General features: G+C 38.5%; 1 pseudogene; it reads right to left on the bottom strand.

Moving 5' to 3' along the window:
• On the bottom strand, positions 1-12722 carry LOC143860355 (large ribosomal subunit protein bL21m-like; annotated as a pseudogene).
• Between the last annotated feature and the right edge of the window lie 1424 nt (positions 12723-14146).

Below are 14146 nucleotides of genomic sequence, written 5' to 3'. Positions count from 1 at the left end.
TTAATGAAGAACAATGGCGACTTCTAAGCAGTAATGAATGCCCTTTTGTGGCTTCTCTATTCCTTGAATATCAGTGATTCTCAGCTTAGTAAGCTCCTGAAAGAGATGAAATATATGTACGTAACAGAAGCAAATAACAAAACAACGAATAAACTAATTCTCTATTCTGAGAGTACCTGGCGGTGCCCCTTGGTCCGACGATAGTTTTTTCTTCTCTTTTTCTTAAATATAATAACTTTGGGGCGATGATATTTTCACTCCCCCTGCAGTACGCATTCGCTCCCCTTATTAATGCTTTTTGACGTCAAATCAAGTTAAAAGGGGAGCGAATGCGTACTGTAGGGGGAGTGAAAATATCATTGCCCTAACTTTGGCATCCAACGCCTGAAATAAGGAGATTTTTACATTTTTAATAGGTCAGTAGGGCCATAAAATTAACACAGAGGCTCATAAAGACCATGGCACCCCCTTTAGTATTTTTTTAAGACAACCACTAGATTTTTTGGGAGGATCAATAGCGGTAACAAATCTCAATTATTTTTTCTTATCTTCAAAGCATAATAGGAAAATATATGCAATCAAATCTTTTTCTTTGGAAGAAACAATACCCAGAGTGAGAAAAACATGCTGCTGATATGAAGTTCTGACTGAAAGAAAGAGAAAGAAAACCATACAACATAAGTAAAAGGGCAGCCCAATGCACAGGCTCCCGCCATTGCGGGGTCTGGGGAGGGCTAGATGTATGCAGCCTTACCCCTGCTTTGTAGAGAGGCTGTTTCCATGACTCGAACCCGTGACCACCAGGTCACAATGAAGCAACATTCCGGTTGCGCAAAGGCTCGCCCTCAACCTTATTTATGTTGTAAAACCATACAACAACAACAACAACCAAAAAAAAACCCTCAAATAGTAGGATGGAAGATCCCAGTAATTGAGAGGAAATAATTATATTGGATTTATTTTTGGCCATTTTAAGTGCTTGAAGGGCATACTTATTTTATGAAAATTTAATCAAATAATTTCCCAAAACACATTGATCTAGAACAATTATCACCAAACACATCTCCTTCCAACTATGAGAAAAGCAAGGGGTAGGGAAACAGATCAAGGTCTCTTACATGCTCTTCAACGACTGCATGCACAGCTGCATTGAGCAGGGTTGGCCTGCTAATGATGATCTGAGTTCTTGACCCAAGCATAAGAACCCTGTTCAAAATCAACTGTGGATAGGCAAATACATGCAAATACTGTGGATAGGCAACTGTGGAGAGTATCAATAGATAAATGTAAAACAGTAAGCAAATACAAGATTACGGTCAAAATTGGAAAAATGAATAGGTAAATAGGTAATAATTCGCCTAAGCTGATGTGCATGTTAGCCTCTAGCCGAACATGCAACTTTAATTCAGACAAAGCAAAGACTTCGCTAGGAAGGGGCTATTATTCCACGCTAGCTCGAGCAGAACAGGTAAAGCAAAAAAAGGAATAAGTAATCTGTAAAAACAGCTATGATCCATGGACATGGATTCTTGTGTTGCGTGTTGACACAGATATGAGGTGCTTGACACGACGACTCCTAAAAATCTAGAAATGGGGACATGACCGTACGGGAACTTACATATAAAATTGCTGATTACTAATCATAATTTGCAACAAAATAATAAATGTAGTATTCAATTTTAAAACTAATACATCTTAGGATTAAGCAACTGTAAATCTCAAAGAAACATGAGATGCCCAAATAACAGTGCATTCATCAATCTAATCTAGTTACCTTAAGTCTCTAATATGCATCGAGAAAGAGAGACCAATATAATACAATGAATATGATATTTGAAGAGCATTTGTTTAGTGTTTTAGGTTTAAGGGATGGGGTAACGACAAATATTAGTTAAAGAGCAGTTAGTAAAATAAGAATTAGTGATAAAAGAAAAGGTAAACACAATATTAGATAATAAATAATATTTCACCTGACACAGTACAATAACATCTCATCATGCCCACATTAAGCCTAAAAGTTCAATCAGTATGTTTACAAGTGTCGAAATGAGTGCCGACACGTTTCTGCTGAAAATTAAAAGTGTTGGCTAAACTGGATACACCAATGTGTAGCCAGATTGATCCGTTTCAAAAAAAATAAAAATGCATAACCAGATTCGAGCAAAGATAAATTGGCATGGAAGTAGAAAAGGTTGAGGCAAGAATTCTTCCTTCTAGGCAAACACAGGAAGCATAATCACGCGCATTGCACCTTTGGTTAACTTCTATAGCTCAACCCACCAATTGTCTATCTATAGTAAGCATTTCCATAATTCCATGATGATGAAGAAATATGACTTGGTTTGAAGAATGACATACTTTGATTGGAGACAGACATGGACAAACCAGTAAGAAATAACTACTTTTCTAAATGTGAATTGAATACATGAATTCTATATATGTGAACTAAAATTTGAATTTATGTAAGATCCCTAGTATGACGGATTGAAAAGTTACAAATAACTACTTGTCGGGGCTTGTGAGAAGTTACAAATAATGCAATCAATAAAGCATTACTAGGCATTTTATACTCCACTCAACTCAACTCAACAAAGCCTTTGTCCCAAACTAGTTGGGCAAGCTAAATGAATCCTTTAGGAAAAAACAAAAGCATTACTAGGCATTTCATGTGTGCTGTAAATCATGAGATTGCTTATTTAGTTACTAAGAGTCTCTATACTTAATAGTTTCTAATTTTGATCGAGCTGCGTGTGGCTTAACTACACTTTTCAGCGTGTGGCTTAACTACACTTTTCAGCTAACTGGCGGACAAACTACGGTGGAATTGCCCCTGAAACATTGAAATGAGAGTATACAACTAGACCTGCTATTAATTAAGTCATGGGAGGAAGTCATACAAATATAAGAAATAAATTGGCATCGATGAGTAGGACCAAGCTCCTCTTTGTTCAATAAAATATGAGACTGCATTCCTTAAATACACAGGAATGTAATGAAAAGGATGCATAATGCACTCCAATCAATGTGGATTGTAACTTTTTAGAGGACAAGATCCACGATTGGTAGGAAAAGAAGCTTGTACGTTAGCTGGTGAAAAACTTGATGGCTTACACGGAGGTCAAGGAAATGTAGCTAAACAACCAGGTAGAAAGGGGCGTACAAGTGGAACCAGATAGGGTCAAAGGACTAACGAAACCTAGTCAGTGATAATATCAATCTAAGTTCCAATCTCAGCGGCAATCTAGAAGACTTATTGGACTATCGTCCAAAAAAATATGTGTGATAAGTTTAATGTCAACAATGGCGGTAATGATGAGGGAAGAAGGAAGGGCATTAGGTTTTGGGAGGATTTATGGTTAGGAGAGTCCTTGTTACGCCATGCTTACCTCGATCTATATCTTTTAGTGGCTGATAGAAGGGCGAGAGAGATAAAGAAGGATGGATCAATCGATTGGGTCATTAGACTTAGAAGAAACCTTAAAGATAGCAAAATTCACAACCTATCATTGTTATTAGGTCTCCTTAGTAAGTCTTACCAATCCCATCTTGAACCGGATAATAGGTTGCAAATACAGCAGACTATGATGGGGACCATCATAGGCCGCATATTTTAATTTTAAGTGTCATTTAGGTATTTTTAGGCCCTTTAAGCTATAGTAAGGTACTGGGGTCTTTTACCATCAATATCACTTAGTTTCTTTAAGTTGTAGGGGTTTAAAATAGGGCCCACAAGTGTATTACGGAAATCTTAAGTGATAAGGGCAAGTATGTCATTTGTAATTAATCATTTAAATTTAAGCGAAGGAACCACCCTTACAACTTAATGAGATCTATTAGTCTATTGGTAGTAGAACAAATCTATTAGTCTACTGGTAGTAGGGCAATTAAGTCTTCTTCTTCTTCTTCAAGTCGACCAACTCTTCACACCTTCCTAACCTCTAGAAACCTAGTTAGCTAATTGCCCTAAACCCTAATCTCCCCAAAATTTAACATACTTCACTTTCAAGAACCCATTATCCTGCATTTGATTAACAGCCATATCTTCACGCTTACTTTTATTGAATCACATCAGAACCCTGTTAAAGATCCCTTTATAACATTTAACCTTAAGAATATCCTAAACCTCATTACAGTTTTTTTTTCCTTAACAGGTTTTACCATAGATCTGTTATAGAATTTCTACACCTGTTATTATAGGTCTACTCCAGGTTTGTTCTAAATTTCTGATTCAGATTTTACAGTTTTCTTTAACAGATCTTTAACAACTGTTGGAAAGCCTGCAAATTTCTTGCACCTTATTCTGAAGCCTGATTTAATCAGACCAGAACCAAACCTATTACAGACCTATAACAGAGCTGATAAGTTCCTAAAACCTTACTCAGAACGTCTCTTTCCATAATCCCATACACCTAACAACTTGTAACCCACCTACAAGTCGACAACCAATCAGTGAAGTTAGTCACTTTCTTGGGCTACATAATCTGTAAAATTTTAACTAGTCCTATACCTACAATGAACCAAAACATACCCTATCCTATTAACTTTTACGTCATCCTACCCTTTGACAGTGAATGGTATCAATCCCTTCTAACCCATAACAGTCCTAAACGCATCAATACCTAAATCTTAATCCAACAATCTCGATCGCTATTGGCATCGAAATTTTATTTAAAAATAAATAAATGGCCAATCGGCCCCACCACATTAAAGCATGATCAGAGGCCCCCAAAATGACCTTTATTGGATGCATATTTGATCGGAAATTTCTCGCCATGGTATAATAAATGGTGGCTATCAATTCTGATTAAGGGGCCCACTTTGTTTGGATGATCCAAACCATTCATATGATAGGCCCTTACATAGATAGGGTGTGCCCAAAAAATGAACTTCATAGGATCATCCTAACCCTTCCATTTGTGGAGGTTGAAATGGGTATAAACCTCCATAAATCTGCCCATTTTTAACCTCCATAAATGGAAGGGTTAGGATGATCCTATGGACCTGATTTTTTGTAGGCACCATATCCATCTAAGGGCCTTTCAAATGAGTGGTTTCGATCACCCAAAAAATGTGGGCCCCTTATGTTTTGTGAGCACCACCTCATATAAGCTATATGAGGTGGCACCTTAGGAACTTTATTCATATTGTGGGACCCATGTGATTGGTGCACTCAAGCGCACCATTCCTTATTAGAGCTTGAGCGCACGAACATATTCCTCTATATATATATATATATATATATATATATATATATATATATATATATATATATATATATATATATATATATATATATATTCTCCTTACTATATGAGGCTAAACCATGAGAGATGTCCTCCATATTCGATGAGGCTAGGCTAAATAATAATACCCCCTTTACCGCACGAGGTTCAGATAATAGAGCTGCGAACTCGAAGGATGAGGAAGACGTTACCATTTCAGTTCTACTTGTTGAATTTTGATGGGAAAAATAATGGCTACTGAAAAAATAATAATTTGAAGGAATATCAAAGGCAGTTATTCCTATGAAGTCTTCACACACAACAAAATTACTCAAGTTACCGGTGAAAATAAAGGATCAAGAAAAAAATTGCTATTTGTCAAGGAAATCAAGCTTGATAAACAACTTCATTGTTTGAACATGCTGAGAGGAATATCTAGATTTGAAGGCTAATTATCCAATTCATCTCCTCATCTATTATGGAGACAAACAATGGTGAATCATGCTATCGTAGCCTTGCATACCCCAAGCTTTATTGATACTAATGTTTTAAATGCAAATATAGATCCCTTGGATGCAAGGGATGAGTACAAGAAAAAAGTAGTATTTCATAACCAGTTAAGGGTGAAATTTTAGTATTAGATTATTTACAAGCCATGAATCAAGAGAAAATTGTCATTTTATTGGTTATATATATAATCCACTTTGTCATGACACCTTCAACGAAAAAGCTGCTATTGAGAAATATGGATTAAAATCCGCTCGTGATGGCCCCTTCTTGGTTTTTCTTAGCAACTTCAAGTTGTAATAGCTACGACTATTTTATATTGTTGCCGTGAAAGAGAGTGCAACGCCACAAGAAACAGTTGTAGCAATACCAGTTACATCAATACTTATCGCACTTGTAATCACAATATCTGCAACAACCACAAAAACAATAGTTGCACTACAAATTGAGAGAAATCAAACATTAAACCTACATTTGGAATTGAAATGAGGATATGGTGATAACAATACCAGCAAGCCTGACATTTCTCAGTTCCTATTAAGGGTTAAAAATCTGTTACTACAAGAAAAAGAGGTTGGCGACTCCTCTCATATCCTCTTATTCGTATGCTCTCACAATGCCAACAATGAGGTTCAGTAACTGCGGATATGAGCCACTGAAGATGGGATGAGCAATATATTTCTGGTTCATATAACATTTCACAAGCATCTATAACAAGCCAACACAATAAAGGAGTTCGATATTTTTCAGAGACTTTGGTCATGCTCCTTAAATTCAAATCAAGAAGTGAAATTGACTGAAATAATATTTCTCGAAAGAACTAGCCATCCCCCGACCCCGCAATGGCAGGAGCCTCGTGTACTAGGCCACCCTTTTTTTAATATGTCTTGAAAGAAATCGAAACAAGGCGTTATTTATGTTAAGTGAAGTAGTGGTTATACACATGACATCTGACAATGCTTCTAATTCCTTTTATAAGATATCTCACAGACAATAACTTGTCATTAAATATCAAGCCTATTAAAGCTCTCAATGGAGGAATTTGAACGAGGAGATTACATCAAGTAGTAATTTCTCAATGGACATCAATAAAAAAAAGTCAAAAGCACTAATATTTCACCACTTATTATAGAAGGCTTCAGTCTAGATAAAAGAATTAGCATGAGGCGCAAGCTTAGATGAGAAAATTTCACTAGATCCATCATCGATTTCTATTCAATGTTCACTCTCCGTGTTTGATGTTAACTTCTATTGGAGACATTCTCTTATGCTTCTGCCATTCATGTTTCTTTGCACCTTAGTGGTATCATTTATATTTTATACGATAAGAGTCATGTGCAATGAAACTCACTTTAGATTTTCATGCCATGGGACCCACTTCAGATTCTTTCGTGCCATGGGAGGCCTGCGCCATGAAAGGATTTGAAATTTTGAAGTTTGAAAAGTTCATCACAAGCCGTAAACATCTTTGGTGATGATCTAGAGATGTCTTTGATCAGCTTCTCCAATGTGATGATTAAGAAGCTAAAAATAAATATTCCATACATGGATTGTGTTTGTTTTGCCTTATTTGAATAACCACAAGACTTGAGAGATGTTGCCCTTAGAATATGACATAGCTTTCTTGAGGGTGAAATATAGGGTCCCTTTCATTCGGACTTAATTTTTAGATCGACATGGTATGACAATCGATGATTGTCTACAAGTTAAAATCATGTCTTCTCTTTTGAAGGAACATAGCTTGAACTTCACATTGGATGAGTTCTTCATATGAGCCTGACAAGCTTCAAGGCCTTATTGCACTTAAATTGGCTTCGTTGTATTATAAGCATAGTACTATGATGAATTGAGAGGTTCCACGATGGATCTCCACATTTTCTCTTATGATTTGGGTTGGTTGTGTCAAGCAATTTTCTCCAATCTGCCAACTCCACATCACAAGGAGCGGCATAGTGAGTGATCAGGAGCTCTTGTTTGGTTTCATCATCAGCTCAAGCATTATTGATCTCACAAAATTTGGCCACTTATAAGACTCTTGTATTCTTCTCTTCTGTTGGCCTGCTATAAAAGAGGTGTGTCTTCCGTTCGGAGATATTGTAAGGAAGTTCCTTTACCAAGTTGAACCTTTTCATCTTCATGTAAGCTTGCTTATCTTCTTTGTGAGGCCATTGACATGCATCCGATGGTCATGTCTAATTTAGTGTTTGATTTAGAAAAACTTGACACCGTAGAGAATCACTTAGTGAACATCTTTTTCAAATAGTTCGGGTGAGGTTATCTTTGAATTTTTTTGTCGCAAGTATCTGGCATTGCATCCTTTTTTGTTCACCAAGTATCGGACTTAAAGATTGCAAGCATACGACTTGGATATTTTCATCATCTTGAATCCAACATAGTGAATTTTTCTAGTCTAAACTTATGCCCCACACCAATTCTTTTATATAGACCGAAGCCTTCTATAATAAACGGTGAAACATTAGGTGCTTTAAATCACTTTCCATTAATGTCGTTTGAGAAATTACAACTCGAAGTAACCTTATTCAAATTCTTCCGTTGAAAGTATTAACTGGCTTCATATTTAATAACAAGCTGTTGTTCGCTTGAGGAGGATATTTCTCATTGTTCTAAATTGTGTGTTAAGGAGAATATTCCTTTCTATTTTATCATCATTTGGTGAGTAAAATATTTCTTGCGGTTTAGTCTCGTGCGATAAAGAGAATATTCCTTGCAGTTTAGCCCTGTACAAAAAGGTATTTTATCCTCATGTGAGGAAAAAAATTCTTGCAATTTAGTTTCGTGCAACAAGGAGAATATTCCTTGTGACATGAAATAATTTCATTAAATGCCCCGTGATTGAAGAAAGGATACGGTCTCTTGTAAATACCTTCTTGATTATGTATGGTATTTTCTATGTTTTTTGTTGAACTTTCTACGAAATCAAAATGAGATACGACCAAAATTGCCTTTTTTCTTAAACAATTGTCTTTTTACCCTTTGTTGAATAACGCAGTCGTATGTACATGATATGTTTTGTTGGATTTTAAGCAGGATTCGGCTAATGTTTCTAACTCTTTTATTCAGATTTAGATAGTGCCTTCCCCAGTGATCGAACTTAGGATTACAACTCTTGGTGATGCCAATTATACAACTCAATTTTTTTTAAGAGTGTCCCTTTTCTAAGATGACTTGTCACAGAATGCCGAAGCGATATATGACTCTTGTGTAGATGGAGCCTGCCAGGCTTGTTCATTTGATAATTTCGAGGAGAATCAACACCACCAACTTTAGAAAATATGATTTGTATTGGCCCGGATATATTGATGACTTCCAATAAAGTGAGGGTGAATTGGTTGTATCCAGTATCCAATATCGAATGTCCATGAAGCGACTACTGATTGGTGAAATATGCTAGGACGGAGTTGAAAAAAAAATTAAAAATTTGGGCTAAGTAACAATAAGCTTGCATGGACATCTTAGCTCATGCTGCTAATGGATCTTTAGAGATATCATGCAACACATGTTCTAGTGACAAATGCTGAGTGGTTAAAATTGAAGTTCATTGATTTTTGCTTTTATTAATACAAAAAAAAAAAAAACAAGATTGCAAACATGAACCCACAAATGCGAAAAAAGGAACAGGAAAACCTCAAAATATAAAAGTATATCCAATGCTCGAGAGATTTAATAACCAGCCGTGAGGTATAAAATGAAAGAAAACTGATTGGAAGATCCTTTCATGCGCAGAACATATGAGCACAAGTGCCGACTTAGAAAAGACACAGAGAAAATTGTTCACTCTCGACATGTTACAGTTGAGATAACAGGAAAACCTCAAAATATAAAAGTATATCCAATGCTCGAGAGATTTAATAACCAGCCGTGAAGTACAAATGAAAGAAAACTGATTGGAAGATCCTTTCATGCGCAGAACATATGAGCACAAGTGCCGACTTAGAAAAGACACAGAGAAAATTGTTCACTCTCGACATGTTACAGTTGAGATAATCTTTGGCTCCACTTTGTGTTTTTATTTTTTGAATGCCAGGCTCCACTTTGTTTAAATGGTACTTTTAGCTCTCAACTATGGATTTAGCCAGAGTTTAAAGTATATGTATAGCTAATTTACATAAAACAATTTTTTTACTGTTTATATATGAAAAAAGGTAATTAATACATCATTCTCAGAATGTACAGAATTTTTAGTTGAATCGGTCATAACAATGGAATGGCGATGCATTAATGCTAGTTTCCTTTTCTTTGGAATGGCGTTGCATTAGTGCTAGCTTCCTTTTCTTTCAAGTTTCTGAATACTGTTACAGCATTATCAAAAAAATAAGAGATTCATTTAGTTCACAAAGTTAAACTACAACTACCCAATTTAGCCAGGTCAGTTGTCGCCAACTGACCTAGCTGAGTCACTTTCTTAGCGCCTCATCAGAACTATCCTAGCCAGGTCCCTCCTTTCTATGCTAAAGACCGTGCCTCATCAGAACTTCCCCTTTGCTGAGCCCACCTCCTGACAAAACCCAACTAGGTAAACGGATGTCACCCATATTGCCACTCTATTGCACTGTTCATGCATTGAGTGGATGCTCTCATTACCAAAATCCATCAAAAGTGAAGATCCCAACAAGACATGTGCCCCATCGTAATTTAGTCTTGTCAGCCTTCACATTATCTGCTTCATGCCCCGAAGTGAAGGACTATGTGTATATGAAGGCAACTGGAGATACACTAACTGTTCGACACCTACAGTCTCCCATCAACTACATTGGTATAACTGCATAAATACCATATTGCACACAGCTTGCCTTTAGCATTTAACTCTTAGACATATCGTGCCCCTCCTAGCAATGAGAAATCAAAAAAGAGATAACGCACGCCTAACTTTTGACTCGCTGGGGGCTCCTCCTCCTCTCTCTCTCTCTCTCTCTCTCTCTCTCTCTCTCTCTCTCTCTCCCTTTAATAAAATTTCCACCATTCAAAAAGAAATTTGATTCACAGTCATTCTAATACACAAATAGCACTATTGTGATCAGCTACCACGAGCACAGGCATTTAATGATTATGGTGGAACACGCATCTGACCACCATCATGATCAAGGATGCCACTTTGTCAGTTCTCATTCATCCAGGGTATTGCGATGAAGCAGACCACTTGAGTGCAAAGGCTTAACAACAACCATAGGTGGTTTCTATACACAAATTTTCGGCAGGATAAGATGACAAACAGTGGACAAAAGACCTCTATATAGGCCCGAATGAAATTGAAAGCAGAAAATAATTCCCCTAAAGATAAAACTTTGCGAAGATAAATACATGTGCATAGAGAGAAATAGAGGTGGGAAGAATGCCATTGGAGAAGTATCCAATCCCATGGACCATGGTGAACCAATAGCTTTGTAGCCAAACTACACGCACTGTGCCTTACATTTGATCAAAGGGTTACACAATGAGATGAAGGAATTTCGTGACTTCAGGCATAGCAGGCTAATCTCGCTGCAATTTTTTCATTTATATATTGGTTTTTGTTCGAAGGCGTGATCTGAAAATCTGTTTAGACCCATTATTGCGAACCAAATAATGTGTATTCCATCATTGCCAAAAGTTCAAATAATAGATTTCCCTAATATTTCAATGCGTAAAGACATCCATGACAGGAAAAAAAAAGAATCATTAACATCTCATATCTTGTCATTAACTTCACAGTGTTTCAGTTTCTCCGTGTAAATCAAATCCCCGTTACTGAACTTGAACTGATGAGAACCAATCTAAGACTAAAGAATATCCGTCAATTCAACAGTCGCACCCATAAAAAACATACATTTCTATCAACTAAGGAATCAGAGATTATAACGTACCTGAACAAGTGAACAACGGCGAAAACTGGCTCGTACTACTCAAAGCTAGGGACGATCAGAAGGATCGAGAGCCCCAATCACTTTATAACCGATCATAGCCGCTTCTTCCTCTTTCTCCACCAACGAATCCGCTCTACGAACAACACAATTCGATGTAGAAACATTGTCATCACCATCATCATCATCATCATCATCTTCCTCTTCTTCGTCGTCTGATTTGCTGTGTGGATTTCTACTCGGGGAAGAAAAGATTCGAAAGGGTTTTGATCGAATGCAATTGAGGGAATTGAATTCACGTAGAAAGTGAGGGGGATTTTGTTACGTACCTTACCGATACGCCGAAAGCTGTTGAGTTGATGGAACGCGTTAGGCAAGGCCCTTTAAAGTTTAAACCTGTCCCATGCCAGGCTCGGTCCCACCCAGTTCCATACCTAGGTGGGCCCCCACTTAGTACTGTTACATACCACCACGCTTCCGCACCTGCATCCTCGGCGGCCCACTCTGTGACTGCTTTCCTCGGCGGTCAACTATGTGGTAACTTCACTCTGGCGGCTTTCACTCTAGCTTTTTTTACTAGGTAGTCCTTTCCAGGTAGTCCTCTCCGCAAGTCGCCCCTTCCGTGACTCGAACACAGGCCGTGGTGGTTGCTCTAATACCAAATATTGGGTACCTTACCAATACGCCAAAAGCTCCAGAGCTGATGGAACGCGTTAGGCAAGGCCTCCTGAGCCTGTCCCATACCAGGTTGGGTCCCACCCAGTCCCATACCTAGGCGGGCCCCCACTTAGGACTGTAACATACCACCACGCTTCCGTACCTGCTGTCCTCGGCGGCACACTCTATGACGGCTTTCACTCTGGCCTTTTTCTCATGTAGCTGTTTCCACAGGTCGCCCCTTCCGCGGCAGCCCACTCTGTGGCAACTTCACTCTAACGCCCATCACTCTAGCGGCTTTCACTCTAGCTTTTTTTTACTATGTAGCCCTTTCCAGGTAGTCTTCTCCGCAGGTCGTCCCTTTCGTGACTCGAACACGGACTGTGGTGGTTGCTCTGATACCAAATGTTAAGTACCTTACTGATACGCCAGAAGCTTCAGAGCTAATAGAACACGTTAGGCAAGGCCCTTTAAACATGTCACATACCAGGCTGGGTCCCACCCAGTCCCATACCTAGGCAGGCCCCCACTTAGGACCATAACATACCACCACGCTTCCGCACCTGTCGTCCTCGGCGGTCCACTCTGTGAAAGCTTTCACTCTGGCCTTTTTTCTAGGTAGCCCTTTCCACAGGTCGCCCCTTCCGCGGTGGCCCACTCTATGGCAACTTCACTTTAGCGGCTTTCACTCTAGCTTTTTTTTACTAGGTAGCCCCTTCCAGATAGTCCTCTTCGCAGGTCGCCCCTTCTGTGACTCGAACACGGGCCGTGGTAGTTGCTTTGATACCAAATGTTAGGTACCTTACCGATAGGCCAAAAGCTCTAGAGTTGATGGAACGCGTTAGGCAAGGCCCTTTAAACCTGTCCCATACCAGACTGGGTCCCACCCAGTCCTATACCTACGTGGGCCCCCACTTAGGACTGTAAACAGATTTGGGGAGGGTTTTACCAGTATAAGAGAATTGATTTTATAGAGGGCGTGAAGAGGTGGTGGGGTTTTGGAATTTTTAAGTGCTTTAAAAAAGAGAAGAGATTGAGAATGGTGAGTTAGGGCATCGATGCATTGCTTGTTGGCCATGGCTTCGGCCAGGTTTGGGTTTCTGATTACTTGATTAGGGTTGTGAGTTGGTGGCCCGCGGGTACTATCCTAATTTTTGGGCCACCCATCACTTATCGTTCTACAAAATATAGACCGATCAGGGAATCATTGGAAATTTGCTTTGTTTCCTTTCTCTCTTTTTCTGTATTCTCTATATTGTTAATGACACCCCTACTTATTCTCTGATTCTCCAAATCCATGCCCCACAAGTACAACCATGGTTAGCAAAATGTTATTCCAACCGGAAAATTTCAAGTTTAATACGGTATTGGTTAAAAAAAGGGAATTGCTAGAGTCCATCGCAAAAGGGTTTCCACGGCTGGTCTATCGCACGTCAGACCTGCCACTTCTTGAATGAATACAATAGCTTTTGGCTCCATTCACGAGTTAGCTGATCTGACATGCAATAGACCAGCCACAAAAAGTCTTTTGCGATGGACCTTAGCAAATCCCTTAAAAAAAACGTAGTATAAAAACATAAACATAAAAAAATGCATTTAAAATTTGAGGAATGATAGATGCAAGGGCATCCTTGCATAAAGAGCCGGAAAAGAGCCCTTGATTTGATCCACGACATTTTCAGTAGCCATTTAAAATCAGTCGAGAAAGTAAATCCAGTGCCACTTAATGATGTGGATCCAATCAAGGGCCCTTTTGCGGCTATTTATGCATGGTGCCATTGCATTAGTTTTAAACGGCAAACCAAAAAATGTGTTTTAATAAAAACCGGAGTTTTGCTTACTATGCACACAACCAAACATTACTTCAATATCCGAGTTGAGTTGAGCCTAGCGAGTCAACTA

The sequence above is a fragment of the Tasmannia lanceolata genome, unplaced genomic scaffold, assembly GCF_043159265.1.
Source record: "Tasmannia lanceolata isolate RefF3 unplaced genomic scaffold, GAP_Taslan_0.1 ptg000037l, whole genome shotgun sequence".
NCBI classification, from domain to species: Eukaryota; Viridiplantae; Streptophyta; class Magnoliopsida; order Canellales; family Winteraceae; genus Tasmannia; species Tasmannia lanceolata.
This window is presented reverse-complemented; position numbering and strand designations above follow the sequence as displayed.